Raw genomic sequence first — 17613 nt, forward strand, 5'->3', positions numbered from 1 at the left:
GAAAGTCACTGAGCTCTTGAGTAAGGGCATTCTACTGACAATGTTTGTCTATGGAGATTGCATGGCTTTGTGCTCGATTTTATACACCTGTCAGCAACGGGTGTGGCTGAAATAGCCAAATCTACTAATTTAAAGGGGTGTCCAAACACTTTTGTATATAAAGTGTATTCGTTTTATTTATTTTTAATCGTATCATTTGTCTTCTACTCTGACATTACAGACTATTGTGTGTGGATCGTTGACAAAAAAAATATACAATTAAATACATTTTATCCAACTTTATAACATAGCGTGTAAAATGTCAAGGGGTGTGAATACTTTCTGAAGGCACTCTATATTCCTAACTTCCTCTTTCTTCAAGTGCTGGATTTTTACCCACAGGAGCAATCCACCATTTATTCTCATTTTAACTCCAACCCTCTGATGTCCACCGATTAACCCATCTTTCCCAGTATACTGCCATTTTGCTATTTCCCTTTGCAATACATCCCTCCATTTTACTATGATGTCCCTATATGTAACATTGCTACCAATATTGCCATAAACATATATTCTTTACCCAAGAGTATAATGATATTTCCCATTGACTGGCCGTGTCTTTCAGATCCCCTAACAATACATTTTGTAGTTCCATCTGAACCCTGATATTATGACATAACAACCATTCCTGGACCTGACTCCAAAAGCGAGCCACAGATGGACAGTACCAGAAAATATGTTCTATTGATTTTGTTTCCTCATGGCAGAGTCTGCACAAGGCTGACTGTTCAATGCCCCATATATTGAGCATAGTTTTTGTTGTCAGTATTTTATAAAATAGCTTAAATTGGAACAGATTGTGTCAATTGTTGTTTTATTTGTCAGTTCATAGACCCAATGCCAATGTATTGAGACATGAAAAACCTGTTCCCAACTGGCTTTAATTTTATACGGTATTGCTGTCAATGACACAAGGCGAGACCCAGATGCAGACAGGAGGCAGATTTATTGTAGTCCAAGGGGTCGGCAAAAGGCAGGTTGGGAACAGGCAAGAGTTCATAGAAGGGCAGAGTCCAAAACGTTTCAGGGCGGCAGGCAGGCTCGAGGTAAGGGGCAGGCTGAGTGGTCAGGCACGCGGGCTCAGAGTCAGGGCAGGCAAGGGACAAAACCAGGAGGATGAGGAAAAAGAGAGACTGGGGGAAAACCAGGAGCTAAGGGAAAAACCGCTGGTTGACTTGGCAAACGAGACGAACTGGCACAGACAGACAGAAAACACAGTTAGAAATACACAGGGGATAATGGGAAAGATGGGCGAGTCGGTGGCACTGTTTTATCCTCAAAGTCGGCGAAGAAGGTGTTTAGCTTGTCCGGAAGCAAAACGTCAGTGTCCGCAACGTGGCTGATTTTCCCTTTGTAATCTGTGATTGTCTGTAGACCCTGCCACATATGTCTCGCGTCTGAGCCGTTGAATTGTGACTCCACTTTGTCTCTGTGCTGATGTTTTGCCTGTTGATTGCCTTACGGAGGGAATAACTACACTGTTTGTATTCAACCATATTCCCAGTCACCTTGCCATGGTTAAATGCGGTGGCCTGTTTGAGTTTCTTCCTATATTAAGGGAGGATCAAAATGGAGTCGTGATTTGATATGACGAAGGGAGGGCAGGCGAGGGCCTTGTAGACATTCTAGAAGGGGGAGTAGCAGTGATCGAGTGTTTTAGCAGCGCGAGTACTCCAATCAGTGTGTTGATAGAACTTCGGTAGCATTTTTCTCAAATTTGCTTTTTTAAAATCCCCAGCTACAATAAATGCAGCCTCAGGATATGTGGTTTCCAGTTTGCACAACATTTTGTGTAGCTCCTTGATGGCAGTCATTGTATCGGCTTGAGGAGGAATATACACGGCTGTGACTATAACCGAAGATAATTCTCTTGGGAGGTAATACAGTCGGCATTTGATTGTGAGGGATTCTAGGTCGGGTGAACAAAAGGACTTTAATTTCTGTACGTTATCACAATCACACCATAAGTAGTTAATCATAAAACATACACCACCGCCTTTCTTCTTCCTGGAGAGTTCTTTATTCCTGTCTGCGCGATGTACTGAGAACCCTGCTGGCTGTATGGACGGGGACAGTATATCCAGCGAGAGCCATAATTTAGTGAAAGAGTATGTTACAGTCCGTACTTTATTGTCCAGAGACTAAACATTAGCGAGTAGTATACTCGGAAGCGGTGGATGGTGTGCACCTCTCCTGAGTCGGACTAAAAGTCTACTCCGAATACCTCTTCTCCGCCGGTGGCATCTTGGAGCAGCCTCTGGGATAAGTTCAACAAAGGATCCAATTTGGGAAAGTCTTATTCCTAGTCGTAATGCTGGTGAGTTACCGTCGCTCTGATATCCAAAAGTTGTTTCCGGCTTTATGTAATAACACAAAAAAACATTCTCAGCTAATAATGTAAGAAATAAGACACACACACAAAAAAAAAGCTAAATTACTTAGGAGCTAGAACCAGAGCTGCATGTCTGCCGGCGGCATCTTCAATGACATCATCGGTGTGCATCGACAAATTGTGAGAAGGCATTGCCAACTAATTGTCTACTAATTGGTTGATGATGTCATTGGAAACACTTATCTTTATCTTGTTTTACTACAAAACATAGAAACGTGCCATTTTCACATATGTTGATGTTGGGGTGGTGCTGGAATTGATGAATATGAAGTGGAAACATTAAAAATGTTCCTTTTAAATACATGTAAAAAACTAACAAATATTTCCTGATCTTTCTTATATCTCTCAAATATAGGATAGACACTTCGGCACAAACTTCCTTTCGATTTTTTTGAGGGGAGTATCTGTTGTTCCATGTAGTGAATCTGTTCTTTTTTGTGTTTTTATGGGCTAATAGCAGTAAGGCCAAATACATTTTTTCATCAAATCATTTTTGTATATATATATTTTTGACACTTTAAGGGGTCTTAAAATCTAAAATCAAATAGCGAACTAATCATTGGTATGACTTTCTTAAAACAATTCCATATAGCTTAGTACAGTGGTTCCCAAAGTTTTTATAGTCCCGTACCCCTTCAAACATTCAACCTCCAGCTGCGTACCCCCTCTAGCTCCAGTGTGAGCGCACACTTAAATATTGTTTTTTGCCATCATAGTTAGCCTGCCACACACACACCATACCACATTTATTAAACATAAGAATGAGTGTGAGTTTTTGTCACAACCCGGCTCGTGGGAAGTGACAAAGAGCTCTTACAGGACCAGGGCACAAATGATAATATAATAATAATCAATAATTTTGCTCTTTATTTAACCATCTTACATATAAACTGTATTTGTTAATCGAAAATTGTCAATAACTCACCACAGATTAATGAGAAGGTGTGCTTGCAAGGATGCACATAACTCTGCAATGTTGGGTTGTATCAGTCTTAAATCATTTTCCACACACAGTCTGTGCCTGTATTTAGTTTTCATGCTAGTGCGGGCCGAGAATCCACTCTCACATAGGTACGTGGTTGTAAAGGGCATCAGTGTCTTAACGGCGCGATTTGCCAAGGCAGAATACTCTGAGAGCAGCCCAATCCAGAAATCTGGGAGTGGCTTCTGATACAATTTTCACAGAACCACTTGTTGCAATTTCAATGAGGCTCTCTTGTTCAGATATCGGTAAGTGGACTGGAGGCAAGACATGAAAGGGATCATGAATCCAGTTGTTTGTGTCATTCATTTCAGGAAAGTACCTGCGTAATTGCGCACCCAACTCACTCAGCTGCTTCGCTATATCACATTTGACATTGTCCATAAGCTTGAATTAATTTACACACAAAAAACCATACAACGATGAAAAGACCTGTGTGTTGTCCTTGTTAATGCAGACAGAGAAGAGTTCCAACTTCTTAATCATAGCCTCAGTTTTGTCCCTCACATTGAATATAGTTGCGGAGAGTCCCTGTAATCCTAGATTCAGATCATTCAGGCGAGAAAAAACATCACCCAGATAGGCCAGTCGTGTGAGAAACAAAGCCCCTTGATAACCACATCTGTATGTTGTAAAAGCGTTACGTGGTCGCTGCATAGTGCAGAAAATACACGAGAGTTCAGGGGCCTTGCTTTAACAAAGTTAACCATTTTCACTGAGGTGTCCAAAACGTCTTTCAAGCTGTCAGGCATTCCTTTGGCAGCAAGAGCCTCTCTGTGGATTCTGCAGTGTACCCAAGTGACGTCGGGAGCCACTGCTTGCACGCGCGTTACCACTCCACTATGTCTTCCTGTCATGGCTTTTGCGTCATCAGTACAGATACCAACATATCTTGACCACCAAAGTCCATTTGATATCACAAAGCTGTCCAGTACTTTAAAAATATCATCTCCTGTTGTCCTGGTTTCCAGTGGTTTGCAGAAGATGTTTTTGAATCTTAATTCGGAACAGATATTTAAGAGTTGCCCAGGTGCTCTTTGGTTTAGGGGTCGTCTAAAGTCATGGGAAAGTAAAGGACCAAAGACTCTTCAAGCAAGTCTTTAAAATAGCTTTATAAACACAGCATAGAAATAGTCGCTTTAAAGACTAATTTCAAGAGGTCCTTGCTATTCCCACGAAGGCAGAACAGGGCTTCTAAAAAATCCTCACTCCTTTGAAAACATCTGTCTTGGTATGTCATCATATCAGCTCTCTCTTTGCAATGGAGCCATATCTTTTCCTATTTTTCTCTCTCCCTCCTCTCTTCCCATCACTAATTTCTCTCCCGTTTCTCTGTAAAAGTCCTTTGTTCCAGGCTTCCAGTGTAGGAGAGTTCCACTGACTTCCATTCGGGATTTCAAGCGGGGATGGAAAAATCAGACTGACAGGTCCCTGAGTGAACCCTGTGTCTCTCTCCCAAATATGGACGCTTCCAGATAGAGGGGGGTCGGGGACAAGCAAATAGTTGACTCTCTTAGACCCCTAAACCTTGAGTTAGAGTCACTGCGGGCTTGAGTGAGAACTAACCTGATTTACTTAATTCTATATGGGCATTTCCATCGAAAAGGACCCATGAGCACCAAAGTGAAGTTCAAAGGAGCATATCAAATTGGGTGTCAAATGAAAGCTAAGGGTGTATATTTTGGGGAAATTAAGACATATGCAGTTACAATTTTCAACCATTTTCCATCTTAACAATTAAGGGGTGTCAAATATTAATTAAGGGGAGTACAGTGCAGTACAGCAGAGTACTGTACAGTGAGTAGTAGAGTACAGTAGAGTACAGTCCAATACTGTAGTACAGTACAATACAATACTGTACTGCACTGCACTGAACTCTACCCTACTTTACACTGCTGTGCTATACTGTATTGTACTGCACTGCACTGCACTCTACTGTGCTCTGCTATGCTGCGCTGTGATGTCCAAACTTGTCAAACATGAGGAGAATGATATTCATATCTATAATTGTGCATTTCTGTGTAGTACAGATAGGGGACCCATAATGTAAATCCGTTACCGTAATTCCGTTACTGGGTGTAAATCCACTTCACTTACTGTTGTTCAATAACCAAAATAAGTTATTTCAAACTCAAGGTTCCATGTCATAGCTGACACCCCATTCTTTCTGCAGACATCTTTTAATCTTATTTTGGAGTAGATATTTAATAGTAATTACATAATTCCGTTACCAAAGTTTGCATCTGCACAGTTCTTCCACTAAATTAGATTTTGTAAGTGTTTCTGTGGACATTGTTCAAAGGAGTCATTGTGCATAGAGTTGCATGCTTTGTTAAACTTTGATATCAACGCTTTTTGTTTGGCATATATTTGTAAGTAAAAAAACAGAGTCAAAGCATTATTCCATTACCATGGAATTGCTCTTATCTAAATCCATAGAAAATGTGGACTAATGGCATTGCAGTAGCTCGAGAAACACAGTAGCTTAGCTTGAGAGGATAGTAGAAGGGAATAGTAGAAATGGTGTCCTTGATTATGGAATCTGTCTGAGACTGAGACTGGAGACAAGCCAGAAATAGATGTAAACAAAGACAAATATATCATCAGCTACATTCACAAAGACATTTTGAGAATGCTTTGTGTTCTGATCATTCCCATGCCCATACCATGTCAGGGTTTCTACCTCACCTAAAGACTAAATATTTGAAAGATATTTTCAGGTATTTTCAGATTTTATTGAACAGATAGTGAGAAAGGATGACAATTTGGAAAGATGGCGGTTGTGTCGCGGGCAATAGGCCGTAATCAAACCTGTGTCAATATCATAGTCATTTGTGCTGGAGGCTGCAGCAGTGCTTAACCAGCCAGGCCATAGGCAACATGCTACTTTTATGTTCTTCATAATTGTTATTGGAATTAATTATAAGCAAATAAAGTAAACTAATCTAAACTCTTATTTGGGCTGGATAGATTCAGGGACAATCTTATCCCAGATAAAAATCAATACTTGACCAGATCAGTGTATGTGGTGAGATGAATGTTTCTAACCCAAGTCCCTAATGTGATTAGAGTTTTCCATTGATTAGCAATAATCTTAATTAAAAAACCTCATCCCCTTGGCATTAAATTCTTCCTGGCATAGCCTACCTTTTGATGAGAAATCAACAAATTGCAGAGAAAAGCTTGGGTTTAAGATTTTGCGATTACGTTTTTTTGATTGAGATAACAACCAGGCATCTGAAATTCGATGGAATGGAAAATGAGTTGTGGAAATACTTGTTTATGTCACCAAAGTCAAAAAGTTACTTCTCTAAAGAGCTGTGAGTTAGTGAGTGAGTCTGAGTGAGTGAGTGAATGAATGAGTTTAGTGTGTTTGTGTGTTTGTGCGTGCTCGGTGGCTGGGTGGTTTGTTTTTTATGTGCGCGTGTGTATTTTCCAGCAAGCTGAGCAATGTTCTTCTACAGTCCTCCATGTGCATAGACGCTCCTAGACTATAAAATTAGGTTTCGAAGAGCTCACACTCCGAGCAACAGGCATCACACCAGTGGCCTGTAGTTAGGCTGTGTGTAGCAACATCAAGTTCTTCTGTCATTGGACACACACACACACACACACACACACACACACACACACACACACACACACACACACACACACACACACACACACACACACACACACACACACACACACACACACGTACAGTGGGGGGAAAATGTATTTGATCCCCTGCTGATTTTGTACGTTTACCCACTTACAAAGAAATGATCAGTCTATAATTTTAATAGTAGGTTTATTTGAACAGTGAGAGACAGAATAACAACAAACAAATCCAGAAAAACGCATGTCAAAAATGTTATAAAATGATTTGCATTTTAATGAGGGAAGTAAGTATTTGACCCCTCTGCAAAACATGACTTAGTACTTGGTGGCAAAACCCTTGTTGGCAATCACAGAGGTCAGACGTTTCTTGTAGTTGGCCACCAGGTTTGCACACATCTCAGGAGGGATTTTGTCCCACTCCTCTTTGCAGATCTTCTCCAAGTCATTAAGGTTTCGAGGCTGACGTTTGGCAACTCGAACCTTCAGCTCCCTCCACAGATTTTCTATGGGATTAAGGTCTGGAGACTGGCTAGGCCACTCCAGGACCTTAATGTGCTTCTTCTTGAGACACTCCTTTGTTGCCTTGGCCGTGTGTTTTGGGTCATTGTTATGCTGGAATACCCATCCACGACCCATTTTCAATGCCCTGGCTGAGGGAAGGAGGTTCTCACCCAAGATTTGACGGTACATGGCCCCATCCATCGTCCCTTTGATGCGGTGAAGTTGTCCTGTCCCCTTAGCAGAAAAACACACCCAAAGCATAATGTTTCCACCTCCATGTTTGACGGTGGAGATGGTGTTCTTGGGGTCATAGGCAGCATTCCTCCTCCAAAAACGACGAGTTGAGTTGATGTCAAAGAGCTCTATTTTGGTCTCATCTGACCACAACACTTTCACCAGTTGTCCTCTGAGTCATTCAGATGTTCATTGGCAAACTTCAGACGGGTATGTATATGTATTCTTGAGCAGGGGGACCTTGCGGGCGCTGCAGGATTTCAGTCCTTCATGGCGTAGTGTGTTACCAATTGTTTTCTTGGTGACTATGGTCCCAGCTGCCTTGTGATCATTGACAAGATCCTCTCGTGTAGTTCTGGGCTGATTCCTCACCGTTCTCATGATCATTGCAACTCCACGAGGTGAGATCTTGCGTGGAGCCCCAGGCCGAGGGATATTGACAGTTCTTTTGTGTTTCTTTCATTTGCGAATAATCACACCAAATGTTGTCACCTTCTCACCAAGCTGCTTGGCGATGGTCTTGTAGCCCAGTCCAGCCTTGTGTAGGTCTACAATCTTGTCTCTGACATCCTTGGAGAGCTCTTAGGTATTGGCCATGGTGGAGAGTTTGGAATCTGATTGATTGATTGCTTCTGTGGACAGGTGTCTTTTTTACAGGTAACAAGCTGCGGTTAGGAGCACTCCCTTTAAGAGTGTGCTCCTAATCTCAGCTCGTTACCTGTATAAAAGACACCTGGGAGCCAGAAATCTTTCTGATTGAGAGGGGGTCAAATACTTATTTCCCTCATTAAAATGCAAATAAATTTGTAACATTTTTTACATGTGTTTTTCTGGATATTTTTGTTGTTATTCTGACTTTAACTGTTCAAATAAACCTACCATTAAAATTATAGACTGATCCTTTCTTTGTCAGTGGGCAAACGTACAAAATCAGCAGGGGATCAAATACTTTTTCCCCCCACTGTACACTGAGAACATAAGGAACACCTTTCTAATATTGAGTTGCAACATTGTTGCCCTCAGAACAGCCTCAATTCGTCCAAGCATGGACTCTACAAGGTGTCAAATGTGTCCCACAGATGTGTCAAGTTGGGTGGTGGACCATTCTTGTTACACAAGGGAAACTGTTGAGCGTGAAAAACCCAGCAGCGTTGCAGTTCTTGACACATTCAAACCAGTGCGCCTGGCACCTACTAGCATACCCAGTTCAAAGGCACTTAAATATTTTGTCATGCCCATTCACCGTCTGAATGGCACACATGCACACTCCATGTCTCAATTGTCTCAAGGCTTAAAGTGGGTTTAACAAGTGACATCAATAAGGGATCATAGCTTTCACCTGGATTCACCTGGTCAGTCTATGTCATGGTGTTCCTAATTTTTGTACACTCAGTGTATACACAGACTTATACACACACACACAAACATGTACTGCATATACACACACACACACACACACACACACACACACACACACACACACACACACACAGACACCCACATTTGGTATTTGGTATTTATTAGGATCCCCATTAGCCACTGAAAAAGCACCAGCTACTCTTCCTGGGATCCACATGAAACATGACATAATACATAATACAGAACATTATTACTGAAGGACTGAAATACATACATTTAAAACGTCACACATAGCCTACATATCAGTACAGAACATACACACAATATCTAGGTCTAATACATAGTACAGTGGAAATTACAATACAAAATATATAAAATGGCTGTCTCTTCACAGTCCTCTTTGTGCAGTAAGGTGAGTTCCATGTAGTCAAGGCTCTATTTCATACTGTGCGTTTCCCAGCTTCTGTTGTGGACCTCGGAACTGTGAAGGGACCCTCCGGTTGCATGTCTTGTGTTGTATCGATGAGTGTCCGAAATGTGTGCCAACTGCTTGAACAGACAGTTCAGTACCTTCAACACATCAATACCTTGCACAAAGACCAATAGTGATGCAGTCAATCTCACCTCAACTTTGAGCCAGCAGAGACTGACATGCATGTTACTGACCCTTTCCCTCCGTGTACATCTAAGTGCGAAACGCGCTGCTTTGTTTTGGACCAACTGCAATTTACCTATGTCCTTCTCTGCCGCACATGACCACACAGCTGGGCAGTAGTCCAGGTGCGACAAAACTAAGGCCTGTAGGACCTGTCTGGTCGACTGAGATGTCAAGAAGGCAGAGCAACGCCCTATCATGGGTAGACCTATACCCATTTTAACAACCTTTGAGTCTATATGTTTTGACAATGACAGCTTGCTATCTATGGTTACACACAGCAGTTTAGTCTCCTCAAACTGCTCAATAGCCACATTATTCAATAACAGATCTAAACGAGGTTTGGTGTTGAGCAAGTGATTTGTCCCATAAATTATGCTTTTAGTTTCTGAGATATTTAGCACCAGCCTATTGCTAGTTACCCGTTCTAAAAACTGACTGGAGCTCTATGTTAAGTGTCTTAATTATTTATTTTACTGTTGCAGCCGACGTGTATACTGTTGAGTCGTCAACGTACATAGACACACAGGCTGCCCTGCAGTACACCACACTAGGGTTGAATGGCGGGAACCCGGTTACCGAGATTTACCGCCCAAAACCACTCCCTTTTCCCGGGATAAATAACTGAGAGAAACCGGTAAATTATAATAATTTATTCATATGAACAGCATGGCGTGAAATGGAACTGTTAAATTATATACAATGTCTAAATCGGGCTTCTCTACGGTTTCTGCGTGATGAATCAACGCTCAGGGTGGGGACAGACAGCCCATCTCAGCCAACTGCACTGTTCACAATGCATGGAAACCAGTGGAGGCTGCTGAGGAGAGAACGGCTCATAATAATGGCTGGAATGGAGTAAATGGAATGGTATCAAAAACATGGTTTTCATGGGTTTGATACCATTCCGTTCACTCCATTCCATCTATTACACTCCATTCCAGCCATTATTATGAGCCGTTCTCTCCTCAACAGCTTCCACTGATGTAGACCTATCATCTGTCTCATCATGGTAACTTTTTTCTTGTGATAGGTAGGCCTACATTTGTTGCGGCGTAGCCAATGCTACATTAATATAAAGACAGAATGAGTGTCTAATTTACCCATCTCAGTATGGCTTTCGGGGGTCACCTTGTTTTTTAATTGAAAATATATATCTTTTTTTTTTACTGCAGCTCCAGAGTTTTAAAACAGCCTATTATTCGAATATCCTTGCTTCAAATCAGTGCACGCGCGAGCACTGTCTGGCAGTCTTTCTCTCTTTCCATCAACTTCATTCAAATTGCATCCAAAATAGACAATCCTGTTCTAGATTTATATATAGCCCTATATATAGATGTCCAAGCCTACCTCTTTCAGGTAATACATTCAATGCGGAATGATCCATATAATTTGCTATTTAATGAGGGGTTATGCATAATAAGCTTCTAGACTAAAGCCTCTATCTCTTAAGCAGTCTGTAAGCACCTCTCCTTAAAAAAACGCTCCTTAGCTCTTGGAGTCCCATGCAGGAAAAGCTAGACTAGAATAGCTTGTCAGACATCATTTTTTCAAATAAATAAAGAGCAGCAGTAAAATAACAACAGCGAGGCTATTTACAGGGGGTACCGGTACAGAGTCAATGTGCGGGGGCACCGGTTAGTCGAGGTAATTGAGGTAATATGTACATGTAGGTAGAGTTATTAAAGTGATTATGCGTACATAATAACAGAGAGTAGCAGCAGCGTAAAAGGGGGGGTGGGGAGGGAAATGCAAATAGTCTGGGTAGCCATTTGATTAGATGTTCAGGAGTCTTATGGCTTGGGGGTAGAAGCTGTTTAGAAGCCTCTTGGACCTAGACTTGCCGCTCTGGTACCGCTTGGTGTGCGGTAGCAGAGAGAACAGTCTATGACTAGGGAGGCTGGAGTCTTTGACAATTTTTAGGGCCTTCCTCTGACAACGCCTGGTATAGAGGTCCTGGATGGCAGGAAGCTTGGCCCCAATGATGTACTGGGCCATGAGGTCGGAGGCCGAGCAGTTGCCATACCAGGCAGTGATGCAACCCATCAGGATGCTCTAGATGGTGCAGCTGTAGAGCCTTTTGAGGATCTGAGGACTCATGCCAAATCTTTTCAGTCTCTTGAGGGGGAATAGGATTTGTCGTGCCCTCTTCATGACAGTCTTGGTGTGCTTGGACTATGTTAGTTTGTTGGTGATGTGGACGCCAAAGGACTTGAAGCTCTCAACCTGATCCACTACGTCGATGAGAATGGGGGCGTGCTTAGTCCTCCTGTTCCTGTAGTCCACAATCATCTCTTTTGTCTTGATCACGTTCAGGGGGAGGTTGTTATCCTTCCACCACACGGTCAGGTCTCTGACCTCCTTCCTATAGACTGTCTCGTCGTTGTCGGTGATCAGGCCTCCCACTGTTGTGTCATCGGCAACCTTAATGATGGTGTTGGAGTCGTGCCTGGCCGTGCAGTCATGAGTGAACAGGGAGTACAGGTGAACAGGGAGTAGGGGACTGAGCATGCACCCCTGAGGGGCCCCCGTGTTGAGGATCATCGTGGCAGGTATGTTGTTGCCTACCCTTACCACCTGGGGGCGGCCCATCAGGAAGTCCAGGATCCAGTTGCAGAGGGAGGTGTTTAGTCCCAGAGTCCTTAGCTTAGTGATGAGCTTTGAGGGAACTATGGTGTTGAACACTGAGCTGTAGTCAATGAGTAGCATTCCCACATAGGTGTTCCTTTTGTCCAGGTGTGAAAGGGCAGTGTGAAGCGCAATAGAGATTGCATCAGCTGTGGATCTGGTGGTGCGGTATGCAAATTGGAGTGGGTCTTGGGTTTCTGTGATAATGGTGTTGATGTGCCATTATCAGCCCACTAATTATACAAATAGGCCCTATTATATTTAAAATTTAAAATAAAATTTGCTAGCCTATACTTTTAACTTTGTAGGCCGCATGTGCTGCACCAGAATCACATGTTCTCTTCTTCTTTCTCCTGGTTTGTATGACGTGCGCAATTCCAGTCCATGTAATACAGTATAATGCAATACAGTACAGTAAAACAGTTCACACTCAAAACGATTTGCCTACAGAAGCTAGTTTCATTTGTTTACTCAAGAGACCAAATAGCTAGCTACATCTATGGACAATCATTTGGGCTTTTTTGGGCTTGGGCTCATTAAATGTCTTTTAATGTAGGGCTCCTAAAATGTATTTAATATATGGCTCATCTGGCTCAGGTAGAATCGGGGTTTGAATTTTCATGCTGATCAAAGCTCTAATCAAATCCAGGTATATTTATGTGCTTTATAATGCTTTTGAATGACACTTCCGGTATGGGCAGGAAATTTCTCCAGTTTACCCGGGAGAAAAGTGGTTTATTCTCGGGATGGAACATTTGTAAAATACTGGGAAAATATTAAACCCTACACCACACTCAACTGAATTTCCATGAGAGAGGCTTCCATTGTAATCATGTATTAACACCTATGAAAAACACGCAGACACACACACACACACACACACACACACACACACACACACACACACACACACACACACACACACACACACACACACACACACACACACACACACACACACACACACACACACACACACCCTCCCTGTGACCTTTACCTCAGATTGTAAGCCAGTGTCAGGCAGCGTGGCCAAATCGAATCATGTCAGAGCAATACCGCCAAAATTCCACCAAGCCTAGTATCAGAGGGTAAAGTGGAGCTCTCTATATCTCAGCACCCATCAATCCCTCTCAGTCCTTGGGAGAATCTCAATTGCATTTCCTTGATTCGTCGCATCCTCTCTCCTCGTGTTCTTCTCAGAACCCATTGGATGAGAATGTCAGAAGTCGCTACCCTCTCACCTTCTTATCCAATGGGTTTTGAGAAGGAGGTGAGGAAAGGGAATGTGAGGAATCAAGGAAATGCAATTGAGATTCTCCTCTTTCTTCCTCCATTCCTCACCTCCATCTCAAAGCACATTGGGGGAGAGGAGTGAAGGTTCCTTCCCTGGGGTCCAATGCACTTTCAAGGAGAGGCAAGGAGTGGAGGAAACATGGACAGAGGAAGCGGTGTCCATGTTTCAAGTGACATTTTGAATGACATGTAGATGTTGTGTTGTTGCTAGGTGGAGTTATGTTCTCATTGTGCCTAGCTAGACTTGTTTCCCTGTAACTACAGATGTGAAGCTGCAAGAAAATCATATTTAAATGTGTATCAAACCATTTTTAAATGTCAACCCTGACACATTGGCCCCTTTATTTATAGAAAGACCCATATACAGTATGTATGAGTTGGAGGCCGACAGCTAAATGTGTACTCTACAGTCAGAGACACCAGATGGCTAATGTGAACACAACGAGGAGAAGAGATCTGGTCCAAATCCTGAACTAGTTCTTCTCCATGATGTTTTTAGGACAGCATGTCCTGGACCCATATCTCTCTCTCGCAGTCTCTCTGTCTCTCTCTCTCTGTCTCTCTCACTCCCTCCCTCCCTCTTTCTCCCTCTCTCTCTCTCCCTCACTCTCTCCCTCCCTCCCCAGCTTTTCAAAGAGCTTTAAGGATGCCCGAGGGGCTTAACCACTTTAACATTATTACACTAGCCTGTCTCACTCAAACAAATCCAAAACCAATGAGAAGCTTACATCTTTGTCACAGAGGCTTTTCCAGGAAGAGAAGATGTCTGCGTATCAAATTGAACCCTATTCCCTATAGATTGCACTAGTTTTTACAATGGGCCCTGGTGAAAAGCAGTGTTCTAAATCAAATCAAATCAAATTAAGCTTTATTTGTCACATGCGCCGAAAAGTGTAGACCTTACCGTGAAATGCTTACCTACAAGCCCTTAACCACCAGTGCAGTTCAAGAAGAGTTAAGAAAATATTTACCAAATAGACTAAAGTAAAAAATAATAATAAAAAGTAACACAATAAGAATAACAATAACGAGGCTATATACAGGGGGTACCGGTACAGAGTCAGTGTGCAGGGGTACAGGTTAGTTGAGGTAATTTGTACATGTAGGTAGGGGTGAAGTGACTATGCATACATAATAAACAACGAGTAGCAGCAGTGTACAAAAGGGAGGGGGGGTCAATGTAAATAGTCCGCTGGTGATTTTATTAATTGTTCAGCAGTCTTATGGCTTGGGGGTAGAAGCTGTTGAGGAACCTTTTGGTCCTAGACTTGGCGCTTCGGCACCGCTTGCAGTGCAGTAGCAGAGAAAACAGTCTATAACTTAGGTGACTGGAGTCTCTGACAATTTTATGGGCTTTCCTCTGACACAGCCTATTATATAGGTCCTGAATGGCAGGAAGTTTGGCTCGAGTGATGTACTGGGCTGTACGCACTACCCTCTGTAGCGCCTTACCGAGCAGTTGTCATACCAGGCGGTGATGCAACCAGTCCGGAAGCTCTCGATGGTGCAGCTGTAGAACCTTTTGAGGACCTGGGGACCCATGCCAAATCTTTTCAGTCACCTGAGGGGGAAAAGGTTTTGTTGTGCCCTCTTCACGACTGTCTTGGTATGTTTGGACCATGATAGTTCATTGGAACTATCAAGGAACTTGAAACTCTCGACCCGCTCCACTACAGCTCCATCAATGTTAATGGGGGCCTCTTTTCCTGTAGTCCACGATCAGCTCCTTTGTCTTGCTCACATTGAGGGATAAGTTGTTGTCCTGGCACCACACTGCCAGTTCTCTGACCTCCTCCCTATAGGCCGTCTCATCGTTGTCAGTGATCAGGCCTACCACTGTTGTGTCGTCAGCAAGCTTAATGATGGTGTTGGAGTCGTGTTTGGCCACTCAGTCGTGGGTGAACAGGGAGTACAGGAGGGGACTAAGTACACACCCCTGAGGGCCCCCAGTGTTAAGGATCAGCGTGGCAGATGTGTTGTTGCCTACTCTTACCACCTGGTGGCGGCCCGTCAGGAAGTCCAGGATCCAGTTGCAGAGGGAGGTGTTTAGTCCCAGAGTCCTTAGCTTAGTGATGAGCTTTGTGGGCACTATGGTGTTGAACGCTGAGCTGTAGTCAATGAACAGCATTATCACATAGGTGTCACATAGGTTGAACATGTCAGTGAAGACACTTGACAGTTGGTCCGCACGTGCTTTGAGTACACGTCCTGGTAATCCTTCTGGCCCAGCGGCTTTGTGAATGTTGACCTGTTTAAAGGTTTTGTTCACATCGGCTACGCAGAGCGTTATCACACAGTCATCCAGAACAGCTGGTGCTCTCGTGCATGCTTCAGTGTTGCTTGCCTCGAAGCAAGCAAAAAAGGCATTTAGCTTGTCTGGTAGGGTCGCGTCACTGGGCTGCTCGCGTCTGGGTTTCCCTTTGTAGTCCATAATAGTTTTCAAGCTCTCCCACATCTGACGAGCGTCAGAGCCGGTGTAGTACGATTCAATTTTAATCCTGTATTGACGCAATGCTTGTTTGATGATTCATCTGAGGGCATAGCGTTATATCTTATAAGTGTCCAGATTAGTCTCCCGCTCCTTGAAAGCAGCAGCTCTAGCCTTTAGCTCGATGCGGATGTTGCCTGTAATCCATGGCTTCTGGTTGGGATATGTACCTACGGTCACTGTGGGGACAACGTCGTTGATGCACTTATTGATGAAGTCGATGACTGAGGTGGTGTACTCCTCAATGCCATTGGATGAATCCCGGAACATATTCCAGTCTGTGCTAGCAAAACAGTCCTGTAGTGTAGCATCCGCATCATCTGACCACTTCCGTATTGGTACTTCCTGCTTTAGTTGTTGCTTGTCAGCAGGAATCAGGAGGATAGAATTATGATCAGATTTGCCAAATGGAGGGTGGGGGAGAGCTTTGTATGCATCTCTGTGTGTGGAGTAAAGGTGGTCTAGGATTTATTTTCCTCTGGTTGCACATGTGACATGCTGGTAAAAATTTTGTAAAACTGATTTGAGTTTGCCTGCATTAAAGTCCCCGGCCACTAGGAGCGCCGATTCTGGATGAGCATTTTCTTCTTTGTTTATGGCCTTATAGAGTTGGTTGAGAGTGGTCTTAGTGCCAACCTCGTTCTGTGGTGGTAAATAGATGGCTACGAATAATATGGATGAGAACTCTCTTGGTAAATACTGTGGTCTACAGCTTATCATAAGGTACTCTACCTCAGGCGAGCAATACCTCGAGACTTCTTTAATATTAGACATCGCGTACCAGCTGTTATTGACAAATAGACACACACCCCCATCCCTCGTCTTACGAGACGTAGCGTCTCTGTTTTGCCGGTACATGGAAAATCCCACCAGCTCTATATTATTCATATCAGCGTTCAGCCACGTCTCGGTGAAACATAAGATATTACAGTTTTTAATGTCCCATTGGTAGGATAATCTTAATCGTAAGTCATCAATTTTATTTTCCAATGATTGCACGTTAGCAAGAAGAACGGATGGCAGTGGGAGTTTACTCAGTCGCCTACGGATTCTCAGAAGGCAGCCCGATCTGCGGCCCCTTTTCCTCCGTCTTTTCTTCAAGCAAATTACAGGAATCTGGGCCTGTTCCAGTGAAAGCAGTATATCCTTCTTGTCGGACTCGTTAAAGGAAAAAGTTTATTCCAGTCTGCGGTGAGTAATCGCTGTTGTGATGTCCAGAAGTTATTTTCGGTCATAAGAGACAGCAGCAGCAACAATTATGTTCAAAATATGTTAAAAGTGAAGTTCCACAAAACGCAAAAAAAACTAACAAAATAGCACAATTGGTTTGGAGAATGTAAATTAAAGACGTAATTCAGAGACTTTAATGCTCCGTTGTCACATTCCACGTCAAACTATGGAACCATGGAATCTCAAACAGGAAATGCATGCTACTGCAT

At 43.0% G+C, this 17613-nt stretch overlaps 1 protein-coding gene across 2 annotated transcripts in view; it reads left to right on the top strand.

Annotated features, from left to right (window-relative positions):
• The window catches only part of dlgap4b (discs, large (Drosophila) homolog-associated protein 4b), a 212403-nt gene that overhangs the window by 94988 nt on the left and 99802 nt on the right, over nt 1-17613 (top strand). The gene's annotated exons all lie outside the window — the stretch shown is intronic.

Source organism: Salmo salar, chromosome ssa12 (genome assembly GCF_905237065.1).
Source record: "Salmo salar chromosome ssa12, Ssal_v3.1, whole genome shotgun sequence".
Lineage (NCBI taxonomy): Eukaryota > Metazoa > Chordata > Actinopteri > Salmoniformes > Salmonidae > Salmo > Salmo salar.